General features: G+C 42.5%; 1 long non-coding RNA gene and 1 other non-coding gene across 2 annotated transcripts; both read left to right on the top strand.

Moving 5' to 3' along the window:
- The first annotated feature begins 735 nt into the window (after nucleotides 1-735).
- Nucleotides 736-22,679, top strand: LOC139161395 (uncharacterized). The gene is made up of 3 exons (XR_011558102.1): nucleotides 736-910; nucleotides 6,804-6,836; nucleotides 22,424-22,679. It is a non-coding gene; the product is annotated as an uncharacterized lncRNA (long non-coding RNA).
- Nucleotides 1,401-1,472, top strand: TRNAT-CGU (transfer RNA threonine (anticodon CGU)). Its single transcript has one exon. It is a non-coding gene; the product is annotated as a tRNA-Thr (tRNA).
- Nucleotides 22,680-22,963: the final 284 nt, after the last annotated feature.

Genomic DNA, 22,963 nt, shown 5'->3' with positions numbered 1-22,963 from the left:
CAAATCCAAAGAAGATATATACTGTCTCCCGGAAGCTGTCAGGACTCCCGTGTGAAGAATTCATTTCGTCTGAAGAGAGCCCAGCTCAGATTCTAGAAGCAACGATTCATCAAAGAACAGCTTTAATAATAATAATAATAATAATAATAATAACAACAACAACAACAACAACAACAACAACAACAAATAAATTTTAAAAATCTTTATTGGCCAAGTGTGATTGGACACACAAGGAATTTATCCTTGGTGCATATATTCCCAGTGTACATAAAAGATACATTTGTCCAGAATCATGAGGTACATTACTATTATTGTTAATAAATAACAACAACAACAGAATAGAATTTTATTGGCCAAGTGTGATTAGATACACAAGGCATTTGTCTTTGTTGCATATGCTCTCAGCGTACATAAAAGACATTTTGTCAAGAATCATGAGGTACAACATTATTATTAATGTAATAGATAGATAAACAGACAGATAGACAGGTGGGCCGTTGAGCAATACCATCTAGCTCCGGCCAAGAAGAAATGAATGGTTTTACTTTGAGGGGTTTTAATTGTTTGTTTTTAAATTGTTGTACGCCGCCCAGAGTTCGGAAGGAGTTGGGCAGCTTAGAAATTTAACAAATAAATAAATAAATAAATTAAAAAAACCTAAAATAATTAATAATCATCCATTTGCCCTGCCCGGTGAGGGAAGCGCGTCGCTCCCGTTAAGTGGAAGCGTAGCGATTCCGCCGCTCCCGCTTGCCAAGTCGGCGCTGCAGCCCGTCTCCCACCATTGTACGGCGCCGTTAAAAATGGCTGCTTCCCCTCGTCTTGAAACTGTAATCCGCCTCGCTACCGGCGACTCCGAGCGGCCAGAAAAAGCCGGAGCCAGGGTATCCCCGAAAAAAAACCAAAAACCGTAAGCGGGCCTCCTTTTGCATTTGCACGGTGGGAAATCCGGCGGTGCGAAGGGCGCCCGGGCTCCTTCGCCTCGGCGGATTATTCCGTATCCTCAGGAGAAACCGAGAAAGGTTCCCGGGACTCGCTTCTGCGCGCCATTTGGGGCTTTGGAGGAAAACTCGTACGCGGCCAGGGGGACCGAGTGGACTGAGGATCGCAATCGCTCGGGGGGGAAAAGCGGCGTGCGCGGGTTGCCGTTGTTTCTTCTGCTTGGTTTTGCAATAAAATAGCTGCGCCGTTTGACGGGGAAAGGCGGCCGGGGCTGCTCCTTTTGGGATTTGGGATTCCAAAACTGAGGGCGAGAGGGGAACAAGGGGGGAAAAAAAGCAACACCCCAAAATAGAAGCACGTCGGCCTGCTTAGATTGGATCCCGAGCACGAGGCGCGTGTAAGTCGCGAATCCGGAACCTTCCTTCCACTGGCTGCTTTTCCCTGCTGCTAGCCCGTCAGGCGCGGTGGCCAAGTGGTAAGGCGTCGGTCTCGTAAACCGAAGATCGCGGGTTCGAACCCCGTCCGTGCCTCACGTTGGGACGGCGCAGCGTCGCGGCCTGTCACGAAAGGGAATGAAGCGGGATTTCCTTTCTCAGGCCACTTTTTACTCGGGTTCCCTAATGGAGGGAAAAATAACCCCAGCGGAAATACGGAGTAAGGAAGACGGGCTTAAATCTGAAGAAGGGGGGTGGGGGATGAATACGAGATTGGGGGATTAACAATCCCGAGGAGAGAGAAACTGGAAGGCGGTTCCTGTGGGGAAATTTAAGCGCTGTCAGGCCTGAATTGCAGAAGCCCGATCGGTCACTCAGAAAAGATAACGGAAGCCACCGCTGCCATCTAGTGGTCGTCCGCGCAATTGCCAAATTTCGAACGGCCAGAACGTCAGGCCTGACCGTGGTGGCAGATTCTCACCGACGATTTTATAAATTAGGCGGTTACCAAAAAAGAAAAGGAGCCGTAATTTGCTCTTGGTTTTTTAGTTTTCCCTCAGTGGCGGCGAGACTCTTGAAAGGAAGAACAGCCAGGCGATTTTTCTTGCTGGGTTGCTTTTGCAAAACAGGATTAGGATTTTATTTATTTATTTATTTATTTGAATTTATGTGCCGCCCAACTCCCAAAGGACTTTGGGCGGCTCACAGCCAAATACAGATAAAAAGATATAACGGAAAACTTCCTAAAAAACAGTAACAAGCGTCTAAAAATAGATTTCTCCACGGCGGGGCTGCGGGACCTTCGGGCAAATCACAACATTACATCTTTCTTTCCTGTGTCTTTGTCTCTCTTTGTGTGTGTGTGTGTGTGTGTGTGTGTGTGTGTGTGTGTGTGTGTCTGTCCGTCTTCTCAATCCGAAAAAAATGGGTCGTGCCCCATCTATCTATCTATCTATCTATCTATCTATCTATCTATCTATCTATCTATCTATCTATCTATCTATCTATCTATCATCTATCTATCTAAAATAAAATAAAATAAAAAAATAAGTATTGAGGCAGGGAGGTCTCAGACTGTGGCAACTTTAAGACTTGTGGACTTCAACTCCCAGAATTCCTCAGCAAGCAGAAGCTGGCTGAGGGATTCTGGGAGTTGAAGTCCACAAGACTTAAAAACTCCACAAGACTTAAAAAGACTTGAAGACTTCAACTCCCAGAATTCCTCAGCTCCACAAGACTTAAAACGTTGCCAAGCTTGGAGACCTCTGCATGAAGGGATTGATCTATGTAAGGGAAAGATTTGCCTTTCCACGGAGGCGGGATGGTTCCGCACATGCTAAACTGACATGTGTGTATGGGGCAGAGGTCTTCAAACTTGGCAACTTTAAAACTTCTGGACTTCAAGCCCCAGAATTCTCTGGCCAGTATAGCTGACTTGAGAATTCTGGGAGTTGAAGTCCACAAGTCCTAAAGTCGCCAAGTTTTGGGACCTCTGGTATGGGGAAAGCCGCTGTGCCCTCGGGTGCTCGTTAGCTTAAAAAAGTGGGTTAGGATGCTTCAGATGGTAAGTTATGCTTCCGAGTACGCAAAAGGGAGGCACGAGTCGGAATTCGGCAAGGGAGCTGTGGAATATGTTGGCCAATTTGGTCTAATGGGGAAGGGTGCTTTAAAAAAAAGTAGATTATTTACATTAAAAAAAAGAACAAGAAAATGCAATGCAGAAAGCAAAAAAACAACAACAGAAAAAAACATTAAACAACACCGTTGGCTTAGAACAGGGGTCCACAAGTCTTAAGGTTGCCAAGTTTGAAGACCTCTGGCTTAGAAACTAGGAGACTTTGAATTCTATTCCTGCTTTAAACCATGAAAGCTGGTTGGATCACTCACTCTCATCCCAACCCTCCTCACAGGGTTGTGGGGAAAATTAGGAGGAGGGAGGCACATTCGGTATATTCACTGACTTCAGTTACATGTCTATGAAGGTTCTCAGTCATCCAAGTCAATCAAGGTTGTCCCAAAGGTGCTTTTTCAAGAGGCAACTGAATTTTCTTGTCAGAATTGAAGAAGGTTTTTGGACAAGAAGTGAAAAGTCTTCAAAGAAAAACAAGAAAACCCAGTTGCCATTTGAAAAAGTACCTTTGGGTTTCCTTGAAGACGTTTCCCTTCTCATCCAGGAAAGTTCTTGTGTTGTGGCTGAAGTCAGAACTGAAGAAGCTTCTTCCACAAGAAGCGAAACTGTCTTCAAAGAAAAAAAAAAGTCAAGTTGCTTCTTGAAAAAGCAATTTTGGACACCTTGAGTTACTTATACTGTAAAAACAAAGGAATAAAAATAACAGAGAGATAGAAAAGGAGTTGTTTCAGTCTCTCAAGGTACCAGTAGTACAAAAATCTAGTTGGTAAAAATGTGTCACTTGAGATTAGGTTTTTCTCCTGGGTTTCATAGTCATTAAGAGTTGGAGGTTTCCAAATAAAGCAATGACTTGCTTGCTTTCGGTTTCATTATTGTGAGAGGACTGGGGGGGAGGGGAGGTCAAAATTTGTCAGTGGAAAAATCAACTTTAATTGGCAGTGTTGTCTATTAGAATGATACTCCTTAATGATGTGTGTCTTATGACAGTTACAAAGAGGACTTCATTAATATTAAAGAGGAGGTGAAATACCTATGAATAAGAGCAGTGCAATAAATTGCAAAGGGAGGGAGTGGACATCCCTTCAGGGTGGTCAGAAAAGTCAAGGTGGGGACACACTGCAGTAAAAGCCTTGCCCCTTTTACATGCATCACAACTTTGATCATATGGTTAGGGCCTACTTTATGACACATTGGATTCAATGGTGGGTTCCTATTGGTGTGCCCTGCTCCATTCTGGTAGCGCCCCACGGATTGCACAATTTGCGTGTGACGGCTTTGGTGCTGTCTTCATAGGTCTGTTGAGCAGAGCCATCTCTTTTTTTTAAATTTTTGGCTTTATTTTGCTTCCTGTGCATGCGCAGAAGTAAAATCTCATGAGAGGGCGCTTGTGCGTGCACAGTTTCAGTGCTTTTTAGCTTCCGTACATGCATGGAAAAAAAATGTTGCCAAAATAACAGAATTGGAAGTCTTCTAGTCCACTGCCTGCTCAAGCAGGAGACACTATACCAGGGGTGTCAAAATCAAGGCCCGGGATACTTAGATCTGGCCCGCGGGGCCACCTTGAAAACAGGGTCACCTGATGAGATGTTGGCACCTTTTTGCTTCCTGCGCATAATCATGCGGTGGGAACGTGTGCAAGCATAGCACGCATGAGAATTGTTATGATGCACGCACTGGTAAGCAGGTAAGAGGAACCCGCCCTGACTGGATTGATGTGTTCAAGAGCATGGTGGACAGCCATCTTTCGGGATACTTTCATTTATATTTCTATCCTGAACCCCAGCTTGGCTATAATGGCAACATCTTGCTTTAATTCTCATGTATTATGAAAGGAGAAATTATATTTGCTGGCACATTCCCTTGCTTCTGTCTTCAGTAGCTTACAAAAGGCAAGGAGGGTGGGGGCGGTTCTGATCTCCGGGGGGGAGTTGATTCCAAAGGGCCGGGGCTGCCACAGAGAAGGCTCTTCCCCTGGGGCCTGCCAGACGACATTGTTTAGTCGACGGGACCTGGAGAAGGCCAACTCTGTGGGACCTTATTGATCGCTGGGATTCGTGCGGCAGAAGACGGTTCCAAAATATGTGTTTGTGTAAAAAAGGAATCTCCCAATCAGCATTTATGGTCTTACGGGATAATGTGATCACCAGAATTGGCCATTTTCAAAACCCTACTAGAGTGCTGTCTTCATTAGGTCAATTCAGAACAGAAAAGAATAGCAGAATTGGAAGTCTTCTAGTCCACTGCCTGCTCAAGCAGGAGACACGATACCAGGGGTGTCAAAATCAAGGCCCGGGGTACTTAGATCTGGCCCGCTGGGCCACCTTGAAAACAGGGTGCTGCTGCCATCAAAAAACATGAGCTCCGTTTTTGCTGGCAGAGGGTTGCAGGAGGCCACAACAGCAAAAAATGGAGCCCAGGAATCCATTTTCGCTGGCAGAGCATTTGGGCCGCCACAGACAACCCTGACACGAGTGATATCAAGCTGGCCACGACCACCCCGGCCCACCCGAGGTCATACACAACCCTGATGTGGCCCTCAATGAAATCAAATTTGACATCTCTGCTCTCTACCATTCCAGGCAAGTGGCTGTGCAAATCTTTTTGTCTGGAATGGCAGAGTCAAAATCACAAAATCCCATGCAAGTTTTGGAGCTCCCCGGATTTTTTTCTCAGGCAAAATAGTAAAAAGAAAAACACAGTGGGGCTGTCATTCACAGAATTCAGGTTACATTTGAGATAGGGGGCAATTAGAAAATCCACAATCTGCAACTCAGTGGGGGACTTTGTAATCTGGAGATGTCTCTGGAGGTATGTGTGTGTAAAATTTCAATTCTGGAGTTGTTTTCTTTTAAAGGAGGGGTTAAATATGGACATGGAGGAAAATACTCACATAGATAGTCTTAAGAAATCCCTCAAATGCCCAAAGATTACCACTTTCTCCAAGTTTCTCATTATGCCACTGAATTGGTGTGACTATAAGAGGTCACTTGGGTTTCACTCTAATAGAATAGAAAAGAGAAGAGTAAATGTCAGAGTGATGAAGAAGGGTGATACCCCAACCCAATTTAGTAACCTGTTTTTAATCAGCTTGGAGGGACAGTTTTATTCGGATGAAATACTATAGTTGTTGTGGTTGGCTCTGGCCCAGCTCCTGCCCCAAGGAATGTGGAGGTGGATGCAGGGGAAACTTCAACATGTCATAGGCCTGTTTTATTGCCAATAGAATCAGGGAGTTCAGTTTCCTCGGACGAAGAAGAAGGTGAGAGTGACTTGGAAGAGGGGGTGTTGGCACACAGCCCAGGCTGTTAATCTTCCTTATCTTCAGTCGCTTCGGATGAGGAAGTCTTGGACCCGCGCAGGCGCAGAGTTATGTGTAGAAAAGACCAATTGACATATTACAGGAGATAAGAGAGTTTGGGTGGGACTTCAGTAATTAGGGCTGCTGCTATAAATAGTAGCGTGCTAGTTTGGTCATTGTGGAAGATTATCTGATCGCAGTTCTTCAAGAATCGTGCCTTGACTTTGTTTGTTGATTTTTCACGTCTTTGAAACCAACGCAAAGTGTGTGGGTGTTTCACTTCGTGGAAGAAGAAGGGGTGTGACGTTTCTGCACAACTGCTAGTTAAGTACGTAAGGACTGATTAGGGGAAATTGTACAGATTGCCCGGTTGTTTTGGGGTGAGTGCTCTTTGCAATACAAAAAGAATGCTTAGTTTATTTTGAATTTTGTGATAAAGGACATTGTTTTGAATTTTCAAACGTGTGTGTATCTAAAATTTGTATCCTTGCATTTTCAGGAGGCTCCTACCAGAGAGCCCGGCAGAACAATGGTAAGTGCTGAAAAATGGGAGAAAGGCTAAAGAGATAGTGGGGTGCCCTGGTCCCTGTACTCTGCAGCCCAACCTTGTTCTGAGTGGATGACTCAGCAGACCAAAAGCAATCTGTAAACACCGTCAAGGCAGAGAATCTGGAAAACAGCCTAGAATTTGCCTGGTTTTCAGTACTGTACAGTGATCTGGGCTGCCCCCCTTCCTTTTCTTTGCCCCATCACTGATTAATAAAAAGTCTGCCCAGAAGCAACCAAACTGCAGCCCTCACGCATGAAGCAAAAGGTTAATGTGGAAAAGATATAAAAAAGCCCTGGGCTTATGATTTAAACTGCTCAAGGGCTTAAAGTGTTGCAGACACAGAAATTCACTCTTTTTAAAACAAATGTATTACTTTTTTTAATTCAATCTCAAGAACGTTCAGGCTCTTCCTTCCCCCAAATACTATTTATATAATTGCTCTGTTAAATTTGATTGATAAACTGTTGGGATATTATAACGTACAGGTGTAGTGTCATGCAAATACATGCTTATGGCTACTTCTTTGTTAAAATATAGACGACTGAGCAGAATCTGTAAGGATAACTTATTATTACCATTCCTTATTCAATATACTGAATTCCCACATGATCAGCACATACAGTGCAGGAAAAAAAGTTGAAAGAAGAAAAATGTTTAAATATAACCAACAAAAATATAGACTTGATAATACAGTATTTATGAATTTAGTTATATTGATAAATAACTAAGCATATATAGTACAGCATGCATTTATTTACATGAGGGAGGGAGGAAAAAACCCTTAGCATTTATTCATGGAAGACCTGAGTGAAATGATAGGCCTTCAGCGGAGCCCAGAAAAACATCCACAAATATGAGCAAGGGTTGCGAAGGGGGCTGGCTGACACTGTTGAAGGCGCTGGGCGTCTACTTTGGTGCTAGTGATGTCACAGAGGAGTACCGCTGTGCAGGATGGCCAAAATGAGAGAAATTGGGAGGGGGAGTTAAAGAGGAGGCAGTTTCTTGTTTCACCAATCCTTACCAAGGATTAAGGCTGGGAGGGACAAGGAATACTTGGATTTGGGAGGGCAGGGCCCTCCCACTATTTAAGGCTACATTACTATTAGTCTTCTCATCGTCCCTGTCACCCATCTCCTCCCACTTATGACTGTATGACTGTAGCTTGTTACTTGTATCCTTACTATTTATATTAATATCAATTGTTTCCTGATTGCTTATTTGTACCCTATGGCAATCATTAAGTGTTGTGATTAATATATGTTTTCTTTTATGTACACTGAGAGCATATGCACCTAGACAAATTTCTTGTGTGTCCAATCCACACCGGGTGAATAAGAATTCAATTCAACCTCAACCCTGGTGGGATTGTGTTAACAATAGCAGTGAGGACTGCTGTGATCGCCTTTCATAAGTGATATGGCCATACAATATGTTTCTGTGGTTTACAAACACATAACGTAGTGACAGACATTTAAGCCTGTTGTATAGAAACAAGGTGCAAAAAATGGCAAAGGAAATGGAGCACCTCCCTTACAATGCCTTGGTCTCTTCAGCCTTGAAAGACGGTGTTTAAGGGGTGACTTGATCGAAGTGTATAAAATCATGCACGGGATAGAAAAGGTGGATAGAGAAAAGTTCTTTTCTCTATCACACAATACTAGGACAAGGGAGCACTCCATAAAGCTCATAGGTAACAAAGTGAGGACAAATCAAGGGAAATATTTCTTCACCCAGAGGGTTGTTGGTTTATGGAATTCACTTTCATAAGAGGTCATGACAGCTGTCAGCCTTGATAGCTTCAAGGCAGGATTAGACAGATTCATGGATGCCAAGTGTATTGGTGGTTATTGAAACAGGTGTCCATGTGCCGCCTCTCTGTTGGTTGAGGCAGGCAGGATTCCCTTGAGTACCATTTGTTGGGGGTCAGGGGAAAGGGAGGGTCTTGCCTTCTCTTTCTGCTCAAGATCCCCAAGGACAATTGGTGGGCCACTGTGTGACACAGAAGGCTGGACTCAATAGGCTTTGGCCTGATTCAGCATGGCTCTTCTTATGTTCTACACATATTGAGCAGAAATTCTATTTCCACTTATCCAGAGGACTTTCTTCAAGGTAAATTGCCTTTGGGCTAAGCTTGGGTCTTAATGGACAGTAGAGGCTGTCAAGCCAGCTGGGAACCTGTGACTCTCTTGATGTTGTTGTAGCCCAGTTTCTACTGGCTGGAACTTTTCGGAATTCAAATTAGGAGAGGGACAAATTCTCTTCTCTTGTATACTTCTGTGGGGTGTAGTTCGAATAGAAGTTACATGTTGTTGTGGCCCAAAGCTTTAGTAGAGAAATAGCCATTTAATCAAATGTATTAAGCATTTTCTAGCTGCCATGTCTATCTTCATCATGCAAATGTGGAAAAAACATTGGCTTGAGTGAAAGAAGAGAGTTACAGGGATAAAAAAATAAAGTACCTGATTCCTAGTGATGATGCCCATACATGTTAATGTTTTCTTCGCAGCCATTACAGAAGTGATCCTTATTTTCTTCTTCCAGGATTTTAATAAAAAATCTAGTCTAATCAACAGCTGGATCTCCATCCAAATATAACTCAGGATTGTCACTATTTCTTTTCCAAGATCAGCTACAGTTGGCCATAGCCTTGGAAGTACATATACAAGTATTACAGTAGCTTCAAACAAACAAATATGAAATGAAAAATGAAGGATGAAATTGGTAATTCTTCCAAGTCTAGAGAAGCTGTCTAATTTATCTCAATTGCTTGGATAAAGGTTTTGAAGGGTTTACAATGGCTATATTCAATCAATTTTCATAAAGAAATATTGTGAGGGACATTACCCTGCTATTCTCCCAGATGTATTGTTGTTTGTAAACCTGCCTCCTTGTGGCGAAATCAAGATACAACCCTGAAAAAACTCAAAGCTTTGCAAACGCAAATAATCTTAAAAAATTACTAGAATAGGAGAAATCACTTAAAGGACTTTTTTTTTCCAATGCTGACCCATGTGTCAGAGAGGCTTCTACTTGTGAAGCTTGGAAGCAGGGGCTGTCTCCTCCAGCTAGAAGGGTAAGGAAGTCCTTCTTTGTATGCTTGTAATAGAAACACGAATGGAAGGACAAGAGAAAAAGTCTTTCTATAGTGAGGTAGAGAAGGGACCTTGTGTATACATTTCTATCACCTGTCCTAGCAGGTGTTAATTTTACATGGCTAGTGCCAGGAAAAAATAGTCATCAATATTCCTTTCAGTTTGAGTTTTATTTAATAATATTTTATTGAGTGTCTGCATATATAAAACTGGCACCATTAAAATGGATGGGAAGGAATAAATTAATAATTATAGTTAAAGAAGCAAAGAAAAAGAAGTGAAGCTTGTCTCCAGCCTTCAATTTTAGGGCAAGATTGTTGAAAACATGGCCAGACTGCAGTTTCAGAGGGCCTGGAAGAAATGGATTATTTGAATCAATTTCATTTGAGTTTCAGGCCAGGGCATAGTACCAAAAGGGCATTGATTGCGCTTGTGGATGACTTCTGGTGGGGCCAGAATAGGGCTGGTATAACTGTTCTTGTTTTTCTTGATTTCTGAATGACCTTTGATACTATTGACCATAACCGGCTACAGGGCTTGAGAACGAGAGGCCCAGTGTTGTTGTTGGTATTACGGCCGATTCCAGTCAATGTTGACAAAAGAGAGCTGGAGCCTGTGATTCCTAACCTGTAGGGTGCCACAAGGCTCAACTCTCTTGGTTTTCTTTTTTTGTAAAAAATATTTTTTATTGAAGTTAAAAGATAAGCATGAAAAATATAGAAGTAAGAAACGTAGCGTTGAGAAAAAGAGAAATCAAAGAAACTGCTTCCAATTTTCTCTACAGCAGTCACGGCATATAATTAATATACCCGAGTCTACAGAGAGGGGCGGCATACAAATCTAATAAATTATTATTATTATTAATTCTGTGCCCCTCTTTCAATTCATCCCAAACACAACCCTTTTTAATGGATACAAATAAATATAGAAATCACTTTTTAAATAAAATCATTTTTATCAATTTTCAGCCAAAAAAAAAAAATGTCCATAGGGCTTAAAAAAAAGTAATTGCTATATTTCTTAACCCTTGGTGTTGTGGTCAAGACCTTTTCCCAGTGATTGGAAACCGTTGGGTCTGAAGCAGGGGGAAGGGATAGAATTTGCAGAGATTATGTTACATATAAATGGAACCCTTTCTGGGAATGAAAGCATCTCAGTTACTGATGTCACGGTCACCTTGTGCATAGAGTATTGCAATATGCTCTACATGGGTCTGCACTTGAAGACCACTTGGAAGCTGTGGCCAGTCCACAATGGGGTGGGGTGAGCAATTATGAGCCCATCACAGCAGTGTTCCCTCTAATTTTTTTGGGGGGGTGGGCAGAAAAGTATAGTGTCTGAGCGGCAGTCCCTTTGGGACTGGGCGGCACAGAAATAATAAATAAATAAATAAATAAATAAATAAATTAATTAATACTAAATAAATAAATAATAAACAAACAAACAAACAAAAAACCCACCCTGTTTTGCCTCCGAGAATTTCAAAATAAAATACTGTACTGTGTGTCTCTAACAGTGAGCTCATAATAGGGCAACTCTATCAATATCAAAATGCCACTTAAGTAGTTGAGCTAGTTTCAAACTAGATTTTGATTTTCTTTCTCTCTTTCTTACTCCCATTCTTTTTCTTTTCCTTCCTCTCTTTTTTCTATCTGTTTCTCTCTCTTCCTCTCTCTCTCCTTCCCTCTCACTCTTTCCCTCTCGGCTTCTGGGCAGGTTTGGAAAACTCTGAGTTGATGATGATTTTTAAGGGAGCGATTGCTCACTGCTCAGCTTAGAGGGAACTATGCATCACAGTGACCCTGTGTAATGCTTGTAGTATTTGAAGTATTCTGAATGCAGTTCAAGGTGCTGGTTACCACCTATAAAACCCTTCATGGCACAGGATCTGGATATTTGGCAAGAACGGTATGTTGCGGACCTTGTCAGCCAAAGAACTCAAATTGGTAGGATCCAGGAATAGAGCCTTCTCTACTGTTGCCCCCACTTTGTGGAACATTCATTGCCTGGAGTGAGGGCAGTTCTGCTCTTGGCCTTCAGGAAAGGCATTAAAATGTGACTCCACCGTCTTCCTTGGGGTGCAGAGAAGAATGTGTCTGTAGGATTGATTAGCGCCTCAAAGCCCTTCTCCCATCTTTAATTTTAACATTGTTTGGATCTTTTTACATTTTATATGTAGCTTCTGTATTTTTAGTATTTTGTTTGTACACCATGAAGTCCTTCTTTGAGAAAGGTGGGCAGTTTTAAAATTTTGATAAATAAATAAAAATATCTATAGAACCTCTCTCCTATTCATTTCTCTTTGTTGCATAAGTTTCAACAGAGCAGGCATGCTTTGTTTAGTGTGTTTAGCAGTGTTGCCTGATGGTACTCACGAAGGGCACTTTCCCTTTTATAATGCCTGCTTTTTGGAATAGTATCTCCCCAGAATTTCAAGCTGCCCTTGAACTGTCCTTGGTAGCCCTAGGGTGATGATGAGTCGAGCCTGAATCTTGGCGATTCTATGGGCCAGGTCTTTCCACATCTTTTGATCTTGTATTGTTTCAAGTTTTTCTATGCTCTGGTTGGCAGTGTCATCTTTATGGTGCCCAGCCGCCAAGTTCTTTGATGGCCTAACTTCCAAACTTTCTTCAATGAATTCCCCTTCTTTGACATGGTCAAAGTAAGTGAAACACAGCTGCGATTCCTCCCAGTGAGCTGGGGGCTAGTTAGGGCTGCAGACGAGGATAGGCAGTGTCTCCCCTCCCCAAAATAAGACCCTCAGTGGTATGTTTCTACAGGTGCGGAGCTTCTCCGTTCAAATGGGAAATGTGGTAAAAAAGCCCATTTCATTTGCAGAGTGGCCTCCGGCAGACCCCTAAACAGATAAAATCCGTTTATGTGTGTGTGTGAATAAGAATCATCCAAATCTGCTCGGAGGGAAGGCCAGGCCGATCCATCTGCTCGCTGTTTGTCCCTCAGTGGCATCCTTACACCAAACCCTCCGTGGGGAAGTAGCCTGCGGAGATGAGCCACTGCATCGGCAGCGCTGCTCCTTGGGCGCTAGGAGGGCAGTCCCGTGTCCCGCTCCCAATCTCGGGCCGTCGCAAGGGAGACAGAGGTAGTCTGACCCAGAGATCCGCCTCCCTCTGGTCCTCATAGGGATGTGACCGATTGAGCCATGGCGGAAGCACCCGTCTCTGGGGGAAAGTGGGTCTCCCCATCGGGGGAGCAGATAAGAGGGGACTCCTCACTCGTGACCGAGGCATGCGCCATGGCCTCGGTGAAGGTTTGAAGACCAAGTTCCAGATTTGAAGACCCTTGAGTTAGGAGTGCAAGGGTCTTCAAACCTGGCAAGTTTATTTTTTTTTCCAAATATTTTTATTGATTTTCTTTAAAATGACAAACAAACTTACAAACATTTAACATACAATGTAGGGATGTATCATCCCTGCTCTTCTCAAAAGTATAATTGCAGATACAGAAAAAGGAATACACAATTGAATATCTAATTCAATACTACTAATACAAAAAATATCTAGTAAAAAATTTAATATCATATAAAAATTTCTAATTAATTTCAAGTCAAGAAAAATCTTTAGAAAAAACAAATTTCTATTCTATCTATGTAAACTAAATCTAATATAAATCTTAATAAGGAAAAATCATCTAAGATATCTATACTTTTTGCTACTCTTCTTTCTTTATTTTTTTATTCTTATCTATCCATTCATAAACATTGTTCTATGTTGCGTAAAATTTGGTTTCTTCCTGTTCGTTCAAGCGTCTTGTCATCATGTCCATTTCCGCGCAGTCTAATATTTTTGCAATAACTCCCTCTTCTTTGGGGATATCTTCCCCTTTCCAGTTTTGCGCGTATATAATCCTTGCCGCTGTAAAAATATGTATAATCAAGTACAAAATTTCTTTTTTATAATTTTGGTTAGTAATTCCTAGCAAACAAAACTCCGGGGTGAAATCTATTTTCTGCTTTGTAATTTCTTTTGTCATTTTTTCTATCATTTTCCAATACATTTTAGCTTTATTACATGTCCACCATTGATGGTAATAGGATCCTATTTCTTTCTTACATTTCCAGCACAGAGGTGATGTCTTTGGGAACATTTTTGCTAATCTACTTGGTGGGAGATGCCATCTATAAAACATTTTAATTTGGTTCTCTTTCAAAGAAACTGATTTTGTCATTCTCCAGTTACACATCCAAACTTTCTCCCATGTATCTAAATCAATTTCTTTACCTATGTTTCTACACCAATGTATCATACTATCTTTTAATGTTAATTCAATATTCTTGTGGGTAATCAAATATTTATATATTTTTCCAATTACTCTGTTTTGGTTTTTAGTGATTAACTCACTTAACAGGTTTTTACTTTTGTTAAATATGTAGAGTGTACTATCTTTCTGATATCTGGATCTAATCTGTGCATAATGCCACCAATCAATTTGTATCCCTTCATCTTGTAGTTTAATTCTAGATTTTAATTTCATTTGATTGTCTAACAAGTCTTTATATCTTATATTTCTTGTATCATTAATGGAATTTGGATGTATTATTGCGTCCAAGGGGGTAACCCAATCTGGAATTGTTAAAAAGTGGTTTTTCTTTATGTCTTTCCAGACATCAAATAAGTATTTTCTCAGCGTGTGTCTTTTAAAGTAAGAATGGTTTTTATCTTTATCGTACCACACAAATGCATGCCAGCCAAGCATGAGATCATGTCCTTCTAATATTGATGTTCTCATGTCCTCTAAAGTTATCCAATTTTTAATCCATGTTAAAGCGGCTGCCTGATAATATAGTTTCCAATTTGGGAGCGCAAACCCCCCCCTCTCTTTTATGTCTTCTAACATATTTATCTTAATTCTTGCCTTTTTCCCTTGCCATAAAAATTTTTTAACCACATTTGTTAAGTTTTTAAAAAAGTTGGCCCCTGGATTAATTGGGATCACTTGAAATAAAAATAATACCTTAGGTAAGATATTCATCTTGATCGTAGCAATTCTTCCCAAAAATGATATTTTTAAATTGTTCCATATTTCTAGATCCTTTTTAATTTCATTAATTAATTTTATATAATTATCATTTTTTAATGTTATTGTTTTGGCTGTTAGCCATATTCCCAAATATTTTACTTTTTTAACTATTTGCATTCCAGTAATACATTCTAGATTGCTTTCTTGTATTTTACTCATGTTTTTAGTTATAATTTTTGTTTTATTTTTATTTATTTTCAAACCTGCCACCTTACCATATTGTTCTATTGTTTGGATTAATCTTGGTGCTGTGACTAACGGATCTTCCATTATAAAAGTCAAGTCATCTGCAAAAGCCTGGACTTTGTAAATCTCTTTTCTAACTGTTAAACCTTTTATCTTTGGGTCTGATCTTATTTTTATTAAGAGTGCTTCTAAAGTCATAATGAAAAGAAGAGGTGATATGGGACATCCTTGCCGCACTCCTTTATTTATTTTAAATGCTTCTAATTGTTCATTGTTTAATATAATTTTTGTCGTTTGTTCTGAGTAAATAGCGTCTATTAAATTAACAAATTTGGGGCCGAATCTCATTTTATTTAATTGCATCTTTATAAATGTCCAATTCACGTTATCAAAAGCTTTTTGAGCGTCTAAGAACATTAAGGATAATGTTTTGTCTGAATGTTGCTCATAGTACTCTAATACATTAATAATTGTTCTAAGATTATTTTTAATTTGTCTACCTGGAAGGAAACCATTTTGGTCTGAGTGAATTTTGCTATTTATCACATTTTTCAATCTATCTGCATATATTGCTATAAAAATTTTATAGTCTACATTCAATAAAGATATTGGTCTATAGTTTTTAATTTTTTCTTTTGGTGTATCTGGTTTGTGAATTAAAGTTATCAAAGATTCCGACCATGATTTAGGAATTTTACCATCCACTCTACATTCATTAAAAATTTGGAGCATATTATTTCTTAATACTTCATTTTCTATTTTATACCACTCTGCCGGGATAGCGTCCGGTCCCGTGGCTTTGTTGTTTTTCTGCTTTTTAATAACTATAAGGAGTTCTTCCATTGTTATTGGACTCTCCATCTTTTCTTGTTGCTCTTCTGTTATTTGTGGTAACTCTGCACTCTCTAAGTATTTAAATACGGCTTCTTCTTCAATATTATCATCTTTATACAATTCTTTAAAAAAGTTTTGAACTATATTTGCTTTTCCAAATCTGCTCGGAGGGAAGTCCAGGCCGATCCATCTGCTCGCTGTTTGTCCCTCAGTGGCATCCTTACACCAAACCCTGCGTGGGGAAGTAGCCTGCGGAGATGAGCCACTGCATCGGCAGCGCTGCTCCTTGGCCGCTAGGAGGGCAGTCCCGTGTCCCGCTCCCAATCTCGGGCCGTCGCAAGGGAGACAGAGGTAGTCTGACCCAGAGATCCGCCTCCCTCTGGTCCTCATAGGGATGTGACCGATTGAGCCATGGCGGAAGCACCCGTCTCTGGGGGAAAGTGGGTCTCCCCATCGGGGGAGCAGATAAGAGGGGACTGCTCACTCGTGACCGAGGCATGCGCCATGGCCTCGGTGAAGGTTTGAAGACCAAGTTCCAGATTTGAAGACCCTTGAGTTAGGAGTGCAAGGGTCTTCAAACCTGGCAAGTTTAAGGCTTGTGACTGAAGGAGAAATTCTGGGAGCTGAAGTCCACAAGTCTTGAAGCTGGCAAGTTTGAAGACCCCTGAGTTAGGGGTTAGGATTGCAAGGGTCTTCAAACCTGGAAAGTTTAAGGCTTGTGGACTTCAACTCCCATTTCTGAGCTAGCATGACTGAAGGAGGAACTCTGGGAATTGAAGTCCACATGTCTTGAAGCTGTCAAGTTTGAAGTTTGTAAAAAAGTATATACAGTGATCCCTCGATTTTCGCGGGGGTTACGTTCCAAGACCTCCCGCGAAAATCGATAATCCGCGATATAGTGGTGCGGAAGTAAAAACACCATCTGCGCATGCGCACCCTTTTTCCATGGCCGCGCATGCGCAGATGGTGGAGCCGGGGAGCGATGAAAGTGCGGAGGCTGTCAATGGTTCTTTTTAATGTCAGCCACCCCCCCAGCGCCTCCGGCCTCCTCGCCGCTACCCCCCGCCCGCCCGATTCGCCCCTCTCACCGGCTTTCTTGGGGCACGAGTCCTCCTGCAGCAGCGCTGGCGGCAACGGCTTCTCGGCTTTTAGAATGTCCGCCTCCTTCCTTCCCTCCCTCCTTCCCTCCCTCCTTCCCTCCCTCCTTCCCTTCTTAAAAAGCACTTAAACAATGACAGAATAAAAACCCCCAGCCCTCACCTGTGTTTGAATTTCATTCATTCACTCATTCATTCATTCTTCTGTATGCCACTCAGTCCCAACACTTTTAACCCACAAATTACCATTTCCCATCCCCTTAATTACCATTTCCCCTTCCCATTACCTCTACCTGTACCTGTACTGTACACATTGAATAAGACACTTAGTCATCCTTATTATAAATGATAACAATATTTATTTACATATTTACATTTTTTTTGGGGGGGGGGGGTTAGCATAACTAGGATAACTCAGGATCTTCTTCTATCACCATTTCTACAATGGACACTGCAGGTGATGGTGTGACAGACCTCTTGGTTTTCGTGACAAACATAGTTATGGGCAGTTATTGGCGCAGTTTCTTTTTCTGGGCTAACATGGCTCTGTATGGTGCAAAGGTGTTGTCAAGGGAGGCCTTAAACTGTATAGAGCGAGTCATGTTGGGATCCCAAAGTTCCACCATGCGTTGTACATTTGCAGCAGCTCTGTTCAGTTCTGCAAGCCGCTCAAGCGTTAGGCCAACATCTTCTTCTTCCTCAGCTTGGTCAGCTTCCGCTTCCTCCTCCTCTTCTTCACTCGCTGACCTGGTCAGCTCCTCCAGATCTTTGTCTGTCAGTGGTAGGCCATGCTCATCAAGCAAACCATTGACTTCCTCTGGTGTCATGTCAACGAAGCCTTCTCCACCCAGTGCCTGTGCCAGCTTCACAGAGTTCTGGACTGCAGCATCTTGAATTTCTTCGGGAGCAAATCCCTTGTAATCATGCACCACTTCTGGCCACAATTTCTTCCAGCAGGCATTCATTGTCCATTAAGGCATTCTGAATGTTCTTCAAACAAGATGCAATCGTGTACTGACGCCAGTAGGCCTTCAATGTGAAGTTTTCATCAGCATCCATTGCTTCCACGATGCTTCCAAGAGAATTGTGCGTGTACAGTGCCTTAAATGCGCGGATAACACCTTGATCCATCGGCTGGATAAGCGATGTGGTGTTTGGTGGCAAGAATTCGACGTGCACCCCAGCATGTTCATGTGCCAGGTCATCATGGCCTCCAGCATTGTCCATTAGGAGAAGCACTTTGAAATTGAGTCCTTTGGCAGCCAAATAATCCTTCACCTGTGGGATGAAGCACTGATGAAACCAGTCCCGCGTGAGGGGTTTTGTAATCCATGCTTTAGGATTATGCATCCAGTACACTGGCAATGCATTCTTATTTCTGTTCTTGAGTGCTCTTGGATTTCGTGACTTATAAATTAGCCCTGGCTTCATCAAAAAGCCTGCTGCATTCCCACACATGATCAAAGTCACTCGATCTTTCATGGCCTTAAAGCCAGGGGCTTTGGCTTCATCTTGCATCAAGAAAGTCCGTGAAGGCATCCTCTTCCAGAACAGGCCTGTTTCATCCATGTTGAACACTTGTTCTGGAAGGTAGCCCTCTTCTGCAATTAGGTCTTTAAACGTGCCCTGGACGTAGTTTTCGGCTGCACCTGTATCTGCTGAGGCAGCTTCTCCATGCAATGACACACTCTTCAGGCCATAGCGCCGTTGAAATTTCTCAAACCACCCTTTGCTTGCTGTGAATGTGGCTGGGGCTGAAGAAGCAGAAGATGTTGATGGCTGGGGGTCTTCAGAGTCACCAGCACCTTCATCTACAGAGAATGACAGGAAAGGGAGAGAGAAGTGACTTGAATGAAAGCATACAGTACTGTAACTCCTTCCCTCCCTCCTTCCCTCCTTCCTTCCCTCCCTCCCTCCTTCCCTCCCTCCTTCCCTCCCTCCTTCCTTTCTTAAAAAGCACTTAAATAATGACAGAATAAAAAACCCCAGCCCTCACCTGGGTTTCCCTCATCTGCATCGCCTCCTTCTGTGTTTCCAAGACGGTTGTACAGTTGCTGTGCCTTTGTCCTTATGGTGTTGGTATCCAAAGCAATGCTCTTTTTGCGGCAGTCTTGTACCCACACGGACAAAGCAGCTTCCATCTTCATAAGGCGTTTGTTTCTAGGCGTCACCATTCTTTTTGCAGCCTTGTTGAATGTCATCAGAGAAGTTTGCCTTATCTTCTTTTCGTCTTTGCGAATGTATCGCACAGTCGATTCGTTGATCCCATAATGCCGACCAACATCTACATAAGAGCGTCCCTCTTTCAGCATGTCCAAAAGTTCAATTTTCTCCTTAATTGTCAGCATCTTCCTGCTCTTTTTAGCGTCGCCACCTCCGCTCCGCGTGCAACGTTTAGGAGCCATCTTCCAACAAGTCTTAACAAGTTCCAAAAGCTCCAAACCACGCGGGGCAAACAACACTGATTGGCCGAGATTTCTGTCCATCAGCAGTCGGGCAAAATTTTTGCTTTTTTTTTGCGATGGCAAAGCTGATTGGCCGAGATTTCGGCCAATCAGCAATGGCAGACGTTAGTTTGGTGATGATGTATGACATCATCGGGCGGGAAAAACCGTGGTGTAGAAAAAAAAACGCGGACTATTTTTAAATTATTATTTTTTGAAAAACCGTGGTACAGTATAGCGTTTTGCGAAAATCGAGACCGCGAAAATCGAGGGATCACTGTACATGGTTTTAAAAAGTTTACATGGTGTTAAACAGTATACATGGTTGTAAAAGGTATTCTGCTACACTGGTATTTTATTAAACAATATAATACCACACCATTTAGTTCAGAATATTTTTTCCTTGTTTTCTTCCTCTAAAATCTAGGTGCGTCTTATACACCGAAAATATGGTATGTCTTTCTGCTTTTGCTATTTGGCTATCTAAAATCTACCAAATTCCTAACAAGGGCAGCAAATACTGGAGAGGATAAAATAAGCCCTCTACTCTTGCACAAGATTTGCTGGACTTTTGCAAGAACTCCTGGAATTTGACCTAATTGGTTTTGTTCATGATTGGACAAGAAGCACTTTCTGCTTATGGTAATGCTATGATATAGGTTGATTCAAACAGGGCAATAGCTAACAACTATTATTCTACTATCTCTCAAAGGGAATCCTATTCCCAATTCTGCTAATACACATAAATCTACATCTACAAGAAAAGGAAGAGTGGACAGTCTCTTTCAGCCAAGTCCCATAGTGTATATCAACTTTCTTGTTTGATCTTGTGACCAAATTAGTTTCACTTATTTTATTTTATCCCACTCTTATTATTGTCTATAAATAACTAAAAGCTGAGAACATACCTAATCCTCCTTCCTTTTCCTATTTTCCCCACAACCACCACCCCGTGAGATAGGTTTGGCTGAGAGAGAGTCACTGGATCAAAATCCCCCTACCAGTTTTTCATGCTTAAGACCAGGATTAAATCTCCTGGTCTCCTAGTTTCTAGCCTGATACCTTAACCCAGGGTTGGCAACCTTAAAAACTCAAAAGAACCATTTGGACCCATTTCCCAGAGAAAGCAAAACACCTGGAGCCACAAAACCTGGATAGGCGTGGCCAATTCAACATCGCTCCCACTGAGTCACATGATTTCCCTACAGCTACGCCTACCCAGGTTTTGTGGCTCTGCTTTCTATGAGATAAAGGTATATTTCTCTTTTCTCTCTCTCCATCTCTTTCTAGCAATAGTAATAGCATTTAGACTTATATACCACTTCACCGTGCTTTTCAGTCCCCTCTAAGCGGTTTACAGAGAGTAAGCCTATCGCTCCCAACAATCTGGATCCTCATTTTACCGACCTCAGAAGGATGGGAGGCTGAGTCAACCTTGAGCCTACTGAGATTCGACCTGCCAAACTGATGGCAGCCGGTGACCAGCAGAAGTAGCTTGCAGTACTGCACTCTAACCACTTCACCAAGGCTCTTTCTCCTTCTCCTATCTCTCCCTCTCATCTTTCTCTGTCAACTCTCTCTCTCTGCCCCTCTCCCTCCCTCATCTCTCCCTTTCTCTCATCTCTTTCTCCCTCTTTCTGTGTGCTGAGAAACGATCACCACCCCTGGCTTCTTTTCGGGTGACCCTCTTCCCCCCCTCTAGCTGGCTGTGGCACGTGTGGGGAGACCCTCCGCAAACGAGGAGCGTCCTTGATCAGCAAAGGCTCACAGAGGGTGGGGCAGCTGCCCGCTTAAAGAGGGTCTTTGGTCATTGCTTCTCTCCTGCCCTAAGGACCCAGCCATTGCCTTGCCGTCCCCCGTCCCCCCTGCCCACAGTCTTCTGCTGAGTGAAGAGGGCGTGAGCGGCAGGAAATGAAGGCTGCCTTATTCGCAAATGTGGCATATGAAGGCATCTACAGGGCCGCTTCTCTCCTGCCCTAAGGATCTGGCCATCGTCTTGCCATGTCTCTCCCCGTATGAGAGAAGGAAGGGGAGGAGGGTCATCAGAACAAAGGCAGCCTTCGCTTCCTACTGCTTTGGGCTGGAGCTTACGCCCACCCCGCTTGGCCGAAGAGCTGCATGGCGGGGGGACACGGCAAGGCAATGGCCAGATCCTTAGGGCAGGAGAGAAGCTGCATCCAAAGACCCTCCTTAAGCGAGTTGCCACCTTCTGAGCCAGCCAGGGAATCGCGAGAGGGGGAGGAGGGTCGCCTGAAGGGAAGCCTCGGCCAAGGATGGTTTTGTTCTTCAACCAGCACCAGAGAAATCAGTCCTGGTCGCTTCTCCATTCACGCTATCTCCCTTACCTTCTCAGGCCAAGTGAGGGAGGGGAGGGCAAGGCCAGCTAGTGATGGGACAGGGAGCCCCAGCAGGAAGCCCAAAGAGCCGCATGCAGTTCCGGAGCCGTGGGTTGCCAACTCCTGCCTTAACCATTAGACCAAATTGTGCCATTGTTGAATATGAAGGAAATGAACATGGCAACTTTTAAAAAATTCAACTGAAGGGGAAGAAATTTAAAGACACCCTGTGCCTCTTGGATGGAATCCAGCCTGCCAAATTTCTGTGAAATTGGTGCAGGACGTTTCCAGTTACTCTTCCTTAAAATCTGGCTTTGGCTGTGTGAGGGGGATGTGTCTATAGCCCTGTTATTTGGGGATATAATTTGTTTTTAAAATGCAGCAAATGCAGTCTTTCCTGTGGGGGAACCACTGCCAAATTCCAGACAGATGGATTTTGGTGCAAATGGAAGTGATTATATCAATGTTTATTAATGACTCATCACTTGTGTAATAGAAGGACTTGTACTGAAAGATGTTCTCTTTCATTGCATCCTTATCCAGCTCTGCAAGCCACAGATAACCAGAGGGGCTGGACTTTTACTGCCACAGATTTTCAATCTTGCAGCCAGGTTAGAAGTAAAAAAAAGATATTACGCCTGAAAATACAGGAAAATACAGTCTGAATTATTTGAATGTTTAGTCCAATCCACATGAAGCTGTGAGGTAAGGATAAAACTCTACCTGGGAGATTCAGCACCAACATAAACACAACGGTGATGGTTTTCACAGAAATATGTACGACAACACCAAAAAGAGATTGTATGAATGACATTATCAATAAATATAAACAATTAAATCAAAGGGAGGATTGCCAATAACAATAGTAATAAAACAAGAACTTGGCTAAAGAAGGCTGAAATGTCCAATATTAGTAGGTGTTCCATGAAAAAAAAGAATCAAGTGAATTAGGGGAGATTTTCTGGAGGAAGAAACAATCAATTCCATAACATTTTAAAAACCACTAAACTCAGTGAGCTAAAACAGGCCATAACCTGAACAACAGGCCAAATTGCAGAAAGAAGGAACCATTGAAAAGTGTAT

The sequence above is a fragment of the Erythrolamprus reginae genome, chromosome 2, assembly GCF_031021105.1.
Source record: "Erythrolamprus reginae isolate rEryReg1 chromosome 2, rEryReg1.hap1, whole genome shotgun sequence".
NCBI classification, from domain to species: domain Eukaryota; kingdom Metazoa; phylum Chordata; class Lepidosauria; order Squamata; family Dipsadidae; genus Erythrolamprus; species Erythrolamprus reginae.
This window is presented reverse-complemented; position numbering and strand designations above follow the sequence as displayed.